The following is a 15,017-nucleotide window of genomic DNA, read 5'->3' as shown; positions in this document are numbered from 1 at the left end:
ATATCTCTTTCTTCCCTATGGGGGAGCTTCAATCTGTGATCCTCTGGGTACCCCAGATGAGAGGCTTTTCTGCAAGTCTCTAAATCTGTTTTAAGATTCTGAATTTAAGAAGGATTCATGGAAAAACTGATCCAAGATATCTGTTTTGATGATGTTTCTGACAGCCAAAGAAAGGATAATGAGCATTCAGTTTCTCTATTTGGGACCAAGACTATCCTGATCTCATTCCCTTTGAGCACAGGTTTTATGTGCATCATTTGAAACTGAGAGACAAAAAGAGGTGAAACAGGTCAACTGAAGCCCTTTTCCCAATGATCGCCTTGAACAGGGATGTATTTGACAAACTATGAATGAAGGTGTGTGCTTAACAAGCTTCCCAGGTGGCGCTAGTGGTAAAGAACCTGCCTGCCAATGCAGGAGACATTAAGAGATGTGAGTTCAGTCCCCCAGTCAGGAAGATCCCCTGGAGGAGAGCATGGTAACCCACTCCAGTATTCTTCCCTGGAGAATTCCAGGGACAGAGGAGCCTGGGAGGTTACAGTCTACAGGGCTACAAAGAGTTGGACACGACTAAAGCGACTTAGCACACACACACGTGCCCTAACATTTTGCTAAGTGAGATGTGAAATTTGAAATTCAGGAGTGATAGGGCTAAAGACCTCTCTCTTTACAACAAAAAGGATGTTGAGCATGTGTCAGTCAGAGTCCAGTCAGGAAAAGAGAAATCACAACAACTGTTTTAACAAAGACAATTTAATGTGGGGAGTTGGTCAAATGGGAAATGGAAGGGATGCAGATAAAACAGATACTAACTTCAGGAAGTACCTTCATTTTTAGTACTAGGGAAACAAAGGGAAGAGATTAGGGTTCTCAAAAAACCTAGACACCTGGAGCAAGTGTCCTCAGAACTGCTTGCCTGGTGGTTACCTCTCTAAGGGGCCTGATATGAGGTTGGATCCAAGAGGTGGGAAAAACTTGGAAACTGGAACTACCTGCTTCTGGAACCAACTGTGCTACTTGGGTAAAGAGCCATACTAGGGTGACCCACAGAGCAGTAGAAAGCAAAAAGGAAAATGGTGAATTCTTTCTCCTTCCTCCTGCCTTCTGGTCACCCTCTAGATTCTCCTACTGGTGACACTTTCCTCTAAAAGGAAACCATAGAAGTATTTGCAGAAACCCAGTCTCAATATCACAAAGATAAAGGGGCAAGTTTGAAGCTGAGGGACAACAGATTAATAACTGATAGAGATGTTACACTGGGATGAAAACAGGAAAAGATAATCTAATGACTGGATTTTAAGAGAGAAACACTGGGAGCTGAAGAGGAGATGATTGTAAATAAGTATTTAGGAAAATCTGTACTAATTGACAATAATTTGTATTAGGTTTGTGTTTTGAAGGGTTGTGATAAATCACTGTGACTTTATCTCAATAAGCATGGGATGGAAGCATGGTCTGCCTAAGAGGACCAATCACTCTGGCTTACTTGTGGATAAACAAAGAAAGGTAAGGCATAACTAAAAGAGAGCCACTAGGGCTTCCCTGCCTTTCCAGCGGTTGAGAATCTGCCTGCTAGTGCAGGGGACACAGGTTTGATCCCTGGCCTGGGATAATCACATGCTTTGAGGCAACTAAGGCCGTCTGCCACAACTACTGAAGCCTGAGTGCCCCAGAGCCCATGCTCCACAACAAGAGAAGCCACTGCAATGAGAAGCCCGTGCACTGTAACTAGAGAGTAGTCCTAGTTTGCTGCAACTAGAGAAAGCCCAGGCACAGCAATGAAGGCCCAGTACAGCCATAATAATAATAATAATAATAATAATAATAATAGTCGTAGTAGTAGTAATAAATTTTTTAAAAAATAAAAAAGAAATCAAATAAAAAACATAGAAATGAAATTTAATAGCTTCTCAAAAGATTAGGTACATTCTTCTTTTTTCTTTTTCAAAGTTAAAAGTGACCCAAAAGAAGTAGCAAATACCAATTGCCCAGTCTAAAAGATGATAGTGAACCAACCATTCATTCTAGACATATTCATGGAAATGTTTCTGTATTGAAACAAATAATTTAATAACTACCTTAATATGTGATCAGACAAAAAATCTCTTTGATCCCTTATTCTTATTTGTAATACATGAGTTGAACTAAGTGGATTCTATCCTCTTTTAGCTTTTAAATGTTCATGCCTATTAAAATGACTACCTTTCCCCCTGAATCTGATATCTTAAGTATTTATAGTCTAAACCCAGCAAACCAGAGATTCTCCTTTAGTTTTGATTTTATCATTCTCAAATCTTTAGATAACAGAATTTAATTAACTGCAGTGGTACCAGAGATTATGAAGGTGGTGAGTTAAGAAAAGAATACATGACAACCAAAGAAAGAATCACATTTAATTATCTGGTGTAGCAGGCTCTCTACCATTTTCTCCTATTAAGACAATATATTCAGTGTTTAAATAATCGCAGGTATTTGAAAACTTTTCAATAAGATGACTAGAAAGAAAGACACGAAGCTATTTTAAGAATCAATTTCTGAACGTTTGAAATAGAAATTCTGGAGAGAGGACAAATTTCATCAGGGTCCTGATATTATCTGCTTGCTTACATCATCACTTGTTTGCCTTAAATCACTATTTCTTAAACCTGAGAGCCATGAATATCTGAAACTACATCTGCAGACTCCAGTCGTATCTTGGAATTATCAAAAAATTGGAGAAGAGTTTATCCTGATGACCTAGCAAGAGTCAGTGCAATTTTCTGTATTGTCATGGATGAGTTATTGATTAATTACTTAGTGTCTTTTTGCTGGTGTGGAGGAAGGGACAAAGAATCAAAGATTACTTCTCCTTTTGCTTTTGTGGATGCTCAGCCAGATCTTTGTGCTCTGAGTGTGTCAGGTCCATTGATACTAACCAAGAGTATACTGAGTGGGGAGTGAAAGGAAACATCATCTGCTCTGCCAGAGTAAGACAAGGATGTGGGTTTACCTTGGAAAGAGGGTTGGATTTATCAAGACTAGAAGGACTCAAGGGTAGAAGGGTTCTGTGGTGATCAGTGCACTGGCCTGATGGAGTTGACTGTGTGGATACCTGGTGACTGGGCATTCACACTGTTCCCTTGGTTGGATAGCAAAGGTCCCAGTGGTGAAACTTGCCTCAGTGGGTGTAGACACTGCTCACTGACTCACTGATCTTCATCTGGACCATGTAGACTTGGACAATAAGCATCTCAGCAGTGACATAATGGAATGAACATCAGATCTTCCTCACTTTTACCAAATTATATAAATATTAGGGGTCTTGTACAATTTTAAAGGAGGGGTAGCATCCCCAAACTGACCAATACTGGATTTCCTCCCAACAGGTGCTGTTAACATCTAGGGACATCAGTACATGGACAAGAAATTCACACCATAACATGATACATTACCTGCTGAGGGGAACAGAGTCTAATCTAACAGTTTATTGTAGAAAAAGCTTTTTGCTGAAAGCTTAAAAAAGAAAAACCTATCCATAATTATTTCTAAGCCCATACTATGTGGCTAGTATGATATATTAGGCACTTAAAATTTAAAAATTAATAATAATAATCATAACAGAACATTGCATTTTACAAAATATTTTCACAGTGATCATACGTATCATCTTCACAGTTCTATAAGGTGTCATTGCTCCTCATCTATAGGTAAGAAAGCTGAAGCTCAAAAAGTTACTGAAGCTACTTTGCATAGGTTTAAAGTAAATAAATTCATGAGTTAGGATCTATCAACTGTATGCCTTCAGACACAATACTATTAAAATCCTTGCTTTACAAATAAGATACCTGAGGTTCCAAAGGGTGAGATAACATTTCAGAGGCCCCATAACCCCTTGCATGTGGCAGAATCAGGATCTATGACTCTAAACTTCACCACTGTAATAAATTCTAGACACAGAGGTGAAGGGAAAAGCTGTTCTAGGAGAAAGAACAGCTGTGTGAAGGACTGAAGTGAGGAATGTATTCTGCTTCCTCCATCAACTTTTTATTCTGAAAATGTTTTAACTTGGAGACAAGTTAAACAAACAGTTTAATGAACATTCTTCTTTTAGATTCCCACTTTTTGGGGGGGGGGGTAGGAAAGTAAGATTTATTGGTGGACATGAGTAAGGAAGGAGAGGACAGAACCAAGGTTCTCATGAATGCAGGGCCTGCCATTTGTCCAGAGGGTCATGATTAGCGATATATTTGACCCCACAGCCATCCAGGATGAGCTGTTTTTCTGCCACCATGTTTTCAAATTCATCCACATTTAATTTAGTAAATCCCCAATTCTTGGAGATATGGCCCTTCTGGCAGCCAGGGAACTTGAGCTTGGCCCTGTGGAAGGTCTGGCCTCAATCACAGGCTCCTTGTTCTGCAGCATGGTGAAGATGGACATTATGACTTTGCCAATGAGGACCCTGGCCACTATGCCCTGGGGCTTTCCAAAGGTACCACACATACCTGTCTGGAGCCTAGACTGGGGACAGCATGCCAGTCGTGATTGTCCCCTGGAAAGAGTTGTCTCCAAGGTCTGTTAGGGCACACTGTACAGGCAACAGGCTGCATACACTACCAAGAAGTCTGCTCTTTGCAGTCACTGCACACTGGGCGCCCATGAGAAAAGGAACACAGTCTGCTTTATTGGATGCAAATAGATTCCTACATTTAACATTTTGCCACGTTTCAAAATAAGTTGCAGATATAATGACATTTCATCTTTGAATATTTCTGACACCACACTTATGGCAGAAAGCGAAGAACTAAAGAGTCTCTTGATGAAAATGAAAGAGGAGAGTGAAAAAAGTTGGCTTAAAACTCAACATTCAGAAAACTAAGATCATGGCATCTGGTCCCATCACTTCATGGCAAATAGATGGGGAAACAGTGGAAACAGTGACAGACTTCATTTTTTTGAGCTTCAAAATCACTGTAGATGGTGACTGCAGCCACGAAATTAAAAGATGCTTACTCCTTGGAAGAAAAGCTATGACCAACCTAGACAGCATATTAAGAAGCAGAGACATTACTTTGCCAACCAAGGTCCATCTAGTCAAAGCTATGGTTTTTCCAGTAGTCATGTATGGATGTGAGAGTTGGACTATAAAGAAAGCTGAGTGCTGAAGAATTGATGCTTTTGAACTGTGGTGTTGGAGAAGACTCTTGAGAGTCCCTTGGACTGCAAGGAGATCCAACCAGTCCATCCTAAAGTTGATCAGTCCTGAATATTCATTGGAAGGACTGATGCTGAAACTGAAACTCCAATACTTTGGCCACCTGATGTGAAGAGCTGACTCATTGGAAAAGACCCTGATGCTGAGAAAGATTGAAGGTGGGAGGAAAAGGGGACGACAGAGGATGAGATGGTTGGATGGCATCACCAACTCAATGGACGTGAGTTTGAATAAACTCTGGGAGTTGGTGATGGACAGGGAGGCCTGGTGTGCTGCAGTCCATGGGGTCACAAAGAGTCAGACATGACTGAGTGACTGAACTGAACTGTACACCCTCTTAAACTTCTTGTAGAAAATTTGATCTTGAGTTTTGAAGAACAAGAAGAACATATATTAATAAAAAGAGAAAGGACACATTATTATATTACAATCTTAATCACTACATGATGCAATGATACAGAATGAACCTAACTTTCTCAGGGTCTAATCAAGATAGTGTTTAGGAAGCAACAATTATTTTACCTTTATTTTATTCTGTATGAGTGTATTTAATTTACACACAAGGTTGCCTTTGATTTCCACAATAGCCCTTGGAGATAATTAAGATAGTTATTTTTAAAAGTCAAATGAGGAATTTGAGATGCTACAAAAGTTATTTTTCCCCAGGTCTTTTGGTGAATACATGAACAAGCCAGGTTTATAATTCTGAAAAACACATTCTTCCAAATTTTTCCAGCTTCTGCAAATACATACTTTGCAACCAAAAAGGAATCCTAAGAACTAGGAAATTTTGGTTCAGTTATGTTTCTAGAAGCATGCTCCTTGGATGACTGCTCCCTTTCTTAAACATTTGAGTTTCTGCTAACTTGTAATATATTTTACGCTGCAGTCCTTGAACTGATGTTATAGCCCTTTTGTATGTATGAACTGCATTCTCCCCAGCTCCTATAGCTGTCAATAAAATTGGTTCTTGAGATATCCACAGCCAGCATGACAGACATGATATCCCACCTCTGGATTTTTAACAGTTCTGAGTAGCTCTCTGGATATATGTTTTGTACTTATGTGAGAGAAAATTGAACATATATTTCTAAATTTCTGGGTAATTATTTAGAAGTGAATATGAAGCAAGAGAAATTTGTATGTGGGTCAAGAAGCAACAGTTAGAACTTGACACTGAGCAACTGACTGGTTCCAAATTGGGAAAAGAGTATGACAAGGCTGTATATTGTCACCCTGCTTAGTGTTAGTGTTAGTTGCTCAGTCATGCCTGACTCTTTGTGACCCCATGGACTGCAGTCCACCAGGCTCCTCTGTCCATGAGATTTTCCTGGCAAGGATACCGGAGTGGGTTGCCATTTCCTTCTCCAGGGTATCTTCCCAACCCAGGGGTCAAACCTGGGTCTCCTGGACTGCAGGCAGATTCTTTACTGGCTGAGCTACAAGGGAAGCCCAACGTAGATACATCATGCGAAATGCCAGACTGGATGACTGACAAGCTGGAATCAAAATTGCCAAGAGAAAGATCAACAACCTCAGATATGCAGATGATACCACTCTAATGGCAGAAAGCAAAGAGGAGCTAAAAGAACCTCTTAATGAGAGTGAAAGAGGAGAGTGAAAAAGCTGGCTTGAAACTCAATATTAAAAAACTAAGATCATGGCCTCCAGTCCTATCACTTCATGGCAAATAGAAGGGGAAAAAGTGGAAGCACTGGGCTCCAAGATCACTGCAGACTGTGACTGAAGCCATGAAGTTAAAAGACACTTGCTCCTTGGAAGGAAAGCTATGACCAACCTAGACAGCATATTGAGACGTCATTTTGCCAACAGAGGTACATATAGTCAAAGCTATGGTTTTCCAATAGTCAGGTAAGGATATGAGAGTTGGACTATAAAGAAAGCTGAGCACCAAATAATTGATACTTTTGAACTATGGTGTTGGAGAAGACTCTTCAGAGTCCCTTGGACTGCAAGGAGATCCAACCAGTCAATCCTAAAAGAAATCAGTTCATTGGAAGGACTGATGCTGAAGATGAAACTCTAATACTTTGGCCACCTGATGTGAAGAGCTGACTTACTGGAAAAGACCTGGATGTTGGGAAAGATTGAAGGTGGGAGGAGAAGGGGGTATCAGAGGATGAGATGGTTAAGCATCATTGACTCAATGGACTTGAATTTGAGCAAATTCTGGAAGATAGTGGAGGACAGAGGAGCATGGTGTGCTGCAGTCCATAGGGTTGCAAAGAGTTGGACATGACTTAGGGACTGAACAACAAAACAACAAATGAAGCAACTGCTCAATGAATAGTTAGCATACATGAAAAAATATTTCAGCATAAGCAGGATGCTTGCCATAAGTTGTTAAACACTTATGAGCCAGAGTATCTGATCTCCTGCGTTCTTAACAAAGACTAGGAATGAATACCTCACGTTCCTGCAACTTAACCATTTGTCTTCAAATGAAGAAATAACAAACCTAATGTTTCCTTTCTAACTGCTATAGATATGTGATGAGACATTGGAATTTTTTTCAGAATTTTCTGAGGACCTGTTAAAATAGTACTAAGAAAGGTAGCATTCTCCTCGTATTCTTTTCTGAATTAGGTAAGAGAAATATAGTTTTGTGGGTGTTTTTCTTTTATTTTTGGAGGTTTAAGTGAAACTCAGTCCTGGCCATGAGGACCAAAGAGCTGAGAGCAGAAAGAGGTAGAGAGAGGTATTGAAATGATCCAGGTTTCCAGAGTTCTAACAATCACAACTTTTCTAGGTCATTGTAAACTCTGATAACTCTGATTATGATATAATTCCGGTTATATGATCACAGATTTTGCTGATGCTATACTTGAATGAGATCTACAATCTTTTTTATGTTTGAGAACCATCTGCTTCATTGCTTTGGAATAAATTTGTTGAAAACTTTTAAACTTGAAAATTCCAAGTTTCACATGAACTTTAGATAGTAACTTGTTGCTTCAGTGCTTCAGATTGTGGTCATCAGTGTCTGTTTCATTTTTTCTGAACTTTGGTGGTGAATTCCCTGACCTTTGCTCCCTCAGTTCTTCTATCCTTCGGATAAATCCTTACTCTTATAACAAACCCTTTATTTCTGGAATTTTAAAGTTTCTCTACTTTCATAATGGGCTTCCCTGGTGGCTCAGAGGTTAAAGCGTCTGCCTACAATGTGGGAGACCTGGATTCGATCCTTGGGTAGGGAAGATCCCCTGGAGAAGGAAATGGCAACCCACTCCAGTATTCTTGCCTGGAGAATCCCGTGGACAGTGGACTGCAGTCCACGGGGTTACAAAGAGTCAGACACGACTGAGTGACTTCATTTCACTTCACTTTTACTTTCATAACCAAATCCAGACTGAAAGAGTCCAGTTCCCTGGGTATATGTGTTGGTAGTTGTTGTTTAGTTGGGAAAGAATGTAAATACCAAGAAGAAAAATGGAAGTATTGTAAGTAAGAATGGTGTAGGTAATAAAGCATGGGAGATGACAGGAGGAGTTAAAAGTACTGTTAAATGAGCTGTCCTTAAGCAAGAAGAGGAAGGAATATATTCTTAAGACTAGAAACAAGAATGATGTTGTATTAGTTTTGTTCCTCTGAGAAGAAGACACCAGAAGGGAACTAAATATGCAAGTTATTTCCTGGGGAAAATGACTGTGAGGGAAAATGAGGGGGAAGCTGGAGGAGGCTTTAGTTCAGGGGAGAATTCTAGTTCAGGTATGACCTCTGTGAAGGAAAGATGGAAGAAAAAAATGTTGAATAGGAAGTGTAGGTACCATTTTGGAATTCTTTATCTAACCTATTATCGCTTATGGGCACATTCCACAGGAAGGCCCACCCACACTGCACCTTAGCTGGACCTTACACCTGCCTAATAGCCACTGGTGCACTGAGGCAGCTACTACTGGGTCTTAAAACCATCTGGAGGCCATCTCCACCCACCAGCACCCTGCAGTAGCTATAGCCCAACCACTCCAGAAGGGCACACACAGACCACAGGGGATACCCTTTGATCTCCTGCTCTGATGGCACTTCTGAGCCCTACTGGACATCCTTGAAATAAGGACAGTCCTTTGAAACTGGGAGACACAGCTGACATACCTAATACATAGAAACATGCAGAAAATTAGGCAAACAGAGGAGACAGAGGAATATGTTCCAATCAAAAGAATAAGATAAAAACCTCAGCAAAAGAGGTAAATGAAATGGAAATAAGCAATGTACATGATAAAGTGTTCAAAGTATTGGTCATAAAGATGCTCACGGAACTTGGGGAAAGAATGGATGAACAGAATGATAACTTCAGCAAAGAAATAGAAAAAATAAGTAAGTAACAAACAATTTAAAACTGAACTGAAAAATATATTACAGGGGTTCAGTATCAGAATAGATGAGGCAGAACAAATCAGTGATCTAGAAGGCAAAACAATGAAATGTAAGACTTGAGATCATTTCATTCCTTGAAGAAAAAATAAAGGTAGTAACTTCACTGAGATTTGGCTTACTGATGATGTTTGTTTTTATCTGTCTCCATAGACAAGAGGGGAAAAAAAAAAGAATAAATGGGACTGCATCAAACTAAAAAGTTTCTGCAAAGTGAAAGAAACCATCATCAAAATGAAAAAGCAGCCTACTCAATGGGAGAAGATATTTGCATATCATGTATCTGATAAGAGGTTAATATTTAAAATATTAATAAAGTACTCATGCTGCTGCTAAGTCACTTCAGTTGTGTCCAACTCTGTGTGACACCATAGATGGCAGCCCACCGGGCTCCCCCATCCCTGGGATTCTCCAGGCAAGAACACTGGAGTGGGTTCCCATTTCCTTCTCCAATGCATGAAAGTGAAAAGTGAAAGTGAAGTCGCTCAGTTGTGTCCGACCCTCAGCAACCTCATGAACTGCAGTGTTCCAGGCTCCTCTGTCCATAGGATTTTCCAGGCAAGAGTACTGGAGTGGAATGCCATTGCCTTCTCCAAAAGTACTCATACAACTCAACAAAAAACAAACATTCTGATTAAAAAGTGGAAAGAGAATATGAATAGACATTTTCTATTCCAAATAGAAATGTGGACAATAGACATTTCTTCTGTTCCAGAGAAGATATACAGATGGCCAAGAGACACATGAACAGATGATCGACATGTCTAATTATTAGGGAAATGCAATGACATATCACCTCATGCCCATTAGAATGGTTATAATGGAAAGGACAAGAAACAACCAATGTTGGAGAGTACAAAGAGAAAGGTGAAGCCTTGTACACTGTCAGTGGGAATATAAACTGGTGCAACCACGATAGAAAACAGTATGGAGATGCCTCATAAAATTGAAAATAGAACTATCATATGACCAAGTTATTCCACTTCTTGGTATTTAACTGAAGAACATGAAAATACTAATTAAAAAAGAAACATGCCTTTTTATGTTCACTGAAGTATTATTTACAATAGCCAAAATATGATAACAACCTAAGTGCCCACTGATGGATGAACAGATAAAGAAGATATAGTATGTGTATACACATATACATACAATAGAACATTATTCAGCCATAAAAAATGAAATGTTGCCATTTATGATAACCTGGCTAGACTTTGAAGATATCATGCTAAGATATCTTTATCTTAGATAGAAGAGTCCTCATGCCAAGAGTCCTCTTAGATATTTCTCCATGTGAAGTAATTCTGGTGGAGAAAGACAAATACTATATGATTTCACTCATATATGGATTCTTAAAAAAAAAAAAAAGGAAAAAAATAAAACAAAAACAAACTGATGAATACAGAGAACACACTAATGGTTACCAGAGGGAAGAGGCAGTTGGGGGTGAGTGGGTGAAATGAATGAAGAAGGTCAATTGTATTGTGAAGGATGATAACTAGACTAGTGGCAGTAATCATTTTGTAGTATATACAGATGTTGAATTATATTGCTGTACACATGAAACATATATATGTGTGTGCATATATATAAGCATGTATGTCATACAAAAGCCAAAAAAATGGAAAAGAAAAGACAGATATCAAAATGAATTGTGAGAGAATTAAAGTTTTAAATTATCTGTATTTAAATTAAATCTTACCTAATAAGAAATGGTGTGAATAATCTTTCTCCACTGGAAGTATAGCTTCTAAAAGGAAGGAGAAAAACCCTTCTGTGTTTCTAGTCAAGTTGCTGGCAATTTAGGCACAATTTTGATCATTTTAAACAGGTTCATTCAAACTGACTTATGTGGGGAACATTTTGAACAATTGTGCTGACAGTTTGAAATAGGTTCTGTCAACACTGAACTGAGTTATTTCAATTGCTTATTTTTTCTCTTTGTGAAGCTAGCCAAAATGAGGGGATAAGATAGGTCCAATATTTGCACTGAATTTAGTCCAATTAGAACTTTGGCAGTAGAAGTATAATCTCAGCCAGTAGTTGAGTGTTTTAGAGAAGTCTGCACGCAGTCGAGGCATGCACTTGCAATGGTTTGGCAATAGGTAGAGGCTGTCCAGAGCATAAGACAGTCTGTGTCCTTTATTCACTTTGACTTCATGGAATAAAGAATAATTCTTTCACGGGGGATTTTTCATGTTCACAGGAAAACTGATGATATTAAAATTATTAAATGATACCATGTTCTCTTCAATTGATGCCAGTGCCATACTTTTATCCACATTGAATTGAAAGATTTTGGATTGCTAACTTTAAAAATAGGGGAAAAAATTCTTAGATCTTTCTTCTAGTGAATTCATTCACTACAAAGAGTAGTATTTAGAACTCCTCATTTTAGAAGAACATAACAATTTTGTTGATTTAATGTACAATTATGGCATGTTGTGAAGACCTTCATCTTGGCCTGTGGAATAACTCTTGAATAGATAATCCAGGCTTAGGAAAATTATAATGTTTACTGACAGTTACTATTGTTCTTTTTGGGGGGGACCATTTCCAAGTGGGTATTTTTTTAAGTTAAGTTTTCCTACAGCTGACAAAGGAGAGTAAATTTTATTATTTACTTATTTATTTGGCTGCTATGGGTCTTAGTTGTGGCATGAGGACTCTTCAGTCTTGGTGGCACAAGGGATCTTTAGTTGCAGCGTGTGAGGTCTAGTTCCCTGGCCAGGGATTGAACCTGGGCCCCCTGCATTGGGAGCTTGGAGGCTTAGCCTCTGGACCACAAGGAAGTCTAAAAGAGAGTAAATTTTAGACTTATATTGTCCAGTATGGCAGCTACTAGCTTACATGGAGCTTTTAAACATTGAAATGTGGCTGGCTCAGATTGAGATGTCCTATAAGTGTAAAATACACACCAGTTTCAGGTCTTAATACAACAAAACTAAGTAAAATGGTTATTGATTACATGGATACAAATGTTAAATAGCATATACACATGCATTAATTAATTTTAACTATTTTAACTTTAGATTTACATATGTGGCTCACATTACATTTGTTAGATAACATGGCTATAGAGTATTCCACAAAAAAAGATGAAGTATCAGGATTTAGACTGCTACAAGACAAGAAGAAAGTTAAACAAAAAAAGCACAGAAAAAGCAGGGTGAGTAGAAATCAGGAAAAGTACGGCGGAAATAAAATAAACATATAAGTAATAATAATAGATGTAGAAGTCTCACGATCTTATAACTGAGATCACAGACATGTAGATGAGAGAAAAGTGCTTATGAAAGAAGTGTCTTTTTGGTTTTTTACATTATTCTGTGTCGTGTTATAGTCAGTCTTTTCTTCTAATGGTAGGGTTACAGACATACTATTCTAGAGATGGGCAGGTGGATAAAAAATTTTAGAACTCAACTACGGAGAAAAAAAGATTCCTTTTAAAATCATATTTTATTATGAGAGACAAGGAACTATATAATAGCTAATCATCTTGGTGATATTATCACTCTGAATAGCTTATTACTACACTTAGAATTTTAAGGTTCTTTCTATTTAATTTCAGAAATTCTATTCCTGGAAGATTAATTTGCAGACTAGTATTCTGAAAAATATGCAAGGAATCTTATGAATAACTGTTAAGTTGAATTAAAAAAAGGATATATGCTCATGTTCATATTGTGTGTTCATAAGTTAAACAATCCCATCTGTAGGAGGCAATTTGTAGCTACCTTGATTAACACTTTCCGTTTTGATCAAAATAATTCAACACCTGTCATTTTTGCAAGGGTAGAAAGGATTATAATTTACAACAGTAAAAGAGATGATGATTAAAAAAATAACATAAAAAAGAAGTGATGATTTATTTGCCCACTGAAATTTTCATTTGGATTTGATGTGGCAGAATATCTGAAATCATGCAAAGAAAACCCACAACCATCAAATCTCTTAAAATATAGTGGAAAAAAATGGTGTCTCTTATATAAACATGTTTTATAAACTTAATTAAAAATATATAGTTTAAACATCTAGCCTAGTTATGGCAAAAAGACATTGGAGAATTTTTTGTTTTGCAATTCTTTGCTTATATGTTAATTTAATTTTGAACTCAATATTATAAAGTAATAAAACTACTCTAGATCTTTATTTGAAAACTTATTTTAGGTGACTTTATCCAGAGATTGGTATAGTAGTATGTAATCTTTTACTGCATCATTCATTAATTTAATCAATAAATATTTATCTACCTACTGTGTGCCAAGAACTAACTCAAGTATTAAGGATTCATAATGACAAAAGACATGACTATGTTGTCATGTTGCTGTCAGTTGAGTGGAGGAAATAGTCATATGAGTAGAAAAGTCAAACCTAATGAGGGAAGGAGTGTAATACAGAGCTAAGCCAAGCATGATGGAGCACAGAGGGAAGCAAGACATCTTTGTTTGCAAAAAACTTTCATTTTCCTAAAAAAAAAAAAAAAAAATCACTTTCTTCCACAAATAGAAATTAAAGCTGTAGGAATATAGATATAAAGTAATGCATTCCTTGTTTGTACAACTATACAAGTTGAATAAAGATTTCTGATTAGATGCTATAGCTGCTTCTGTATTTATAAATGGAGAATTTCACTACCTTCTACAATGTACACATTATACTGTGCATTAAGAGTATATATATGACAGGATATTCATTATGTAGCAAAAGGAAAATAATTATACAGAGAGTGTAACATGTCCATGCTGAGCATCTTATTAGTAAGCAGCAAAGAGGTGATTATAAAGAAAAAGGCTTCAATCATATGGCATATGCAAGTGGTGAGCAGTCAGCATCTGCGCTCCTATGTCTTTACACAATACTTGCGACCGCAGTGTTTGCTGGGAATCAGTCTTGGGCCTAATGTGTTCTGGGTAATGTGCCATTTACTAATTGTGAACACTTGGGAAAGTCAATCCGTTTCTTGAGGCTTCAGTTTCCTTCTTTGAAAAATGAGGATAACAATAATATTTCATATGTTTGTTATGAGGATTATATGAGAAAATCTTATTGAAACTCTTAGCACAGAGCCTGGAAATAAGACGTGCTTAATAAATGGTAGCTATTATTGTGATTAATTTGCTTTGTCAAATTATTTTTAAAATCTTTACATTGGTTATTGATCCTCTGGCATTATTTCTGGGACTTCTTTTACTCCCTAAGGCTAGAAGGCAATCAACAAAGGGAAAGATTTATGGAGAGACTGGCTTCAGCCCTAATAGAAGTAACCACTTCCTTCTAGTGCTTTCTTTCCTAGAAAATCTAATTTGAGGAGAAGTATTATGGCTGGCTAGGTTTCAACCTAGTATTAGGTTGAAACTCAGAAGATCAATGAATATTTATTGAGGTACAGCTATGGATCTCTCTGATTCTCTTGTCTATAAGGAGT

At 37.7% G+C, this 15,017-nt stretch overlaps 1 non-coding gene across 1 annotated transcript; it reads right to left on the bottom strand.

Annotated features, from left to right (window-relative positions):
• Positions 1–4,539: 4,539 nt before the first annotated feature.
• On the bottom strand, positions 4,540–4,674 carry LOC128050109 (small nucleolar RNA SNORA70). Its single transcript, XR_008199621.1, has one exon. It is a non-coding gene; the product is annotated as a small nucleolar RNA SNORA70 (small nucleolar RNA).
• Between the last annotated feature and the right edge of the window lie 10,343 nt (positions 4,675–15,017).

This window comes from Budorcas taxicolor, chromosome 6 (genome assembly GCF_023091745.1).
Source record: "Budorcas taxicolor isolate Tak-1 chromosome 6, Takin1.1, whole genome shotgun sequence".
In the NCBI taxonomy this organism is placed as follows: domain Eukaryota; kingdom Metazoa; phylum Chordata; class Mammalia; order Artiodactyla; family Bovidae; genus Budorcas; species Budorcas taxicolor.
The sequence above is the reverse complement of the archived record's forward strand: the minus strand, read 5'-3'. Positions and strand labels throughout refer to the sequence as shown.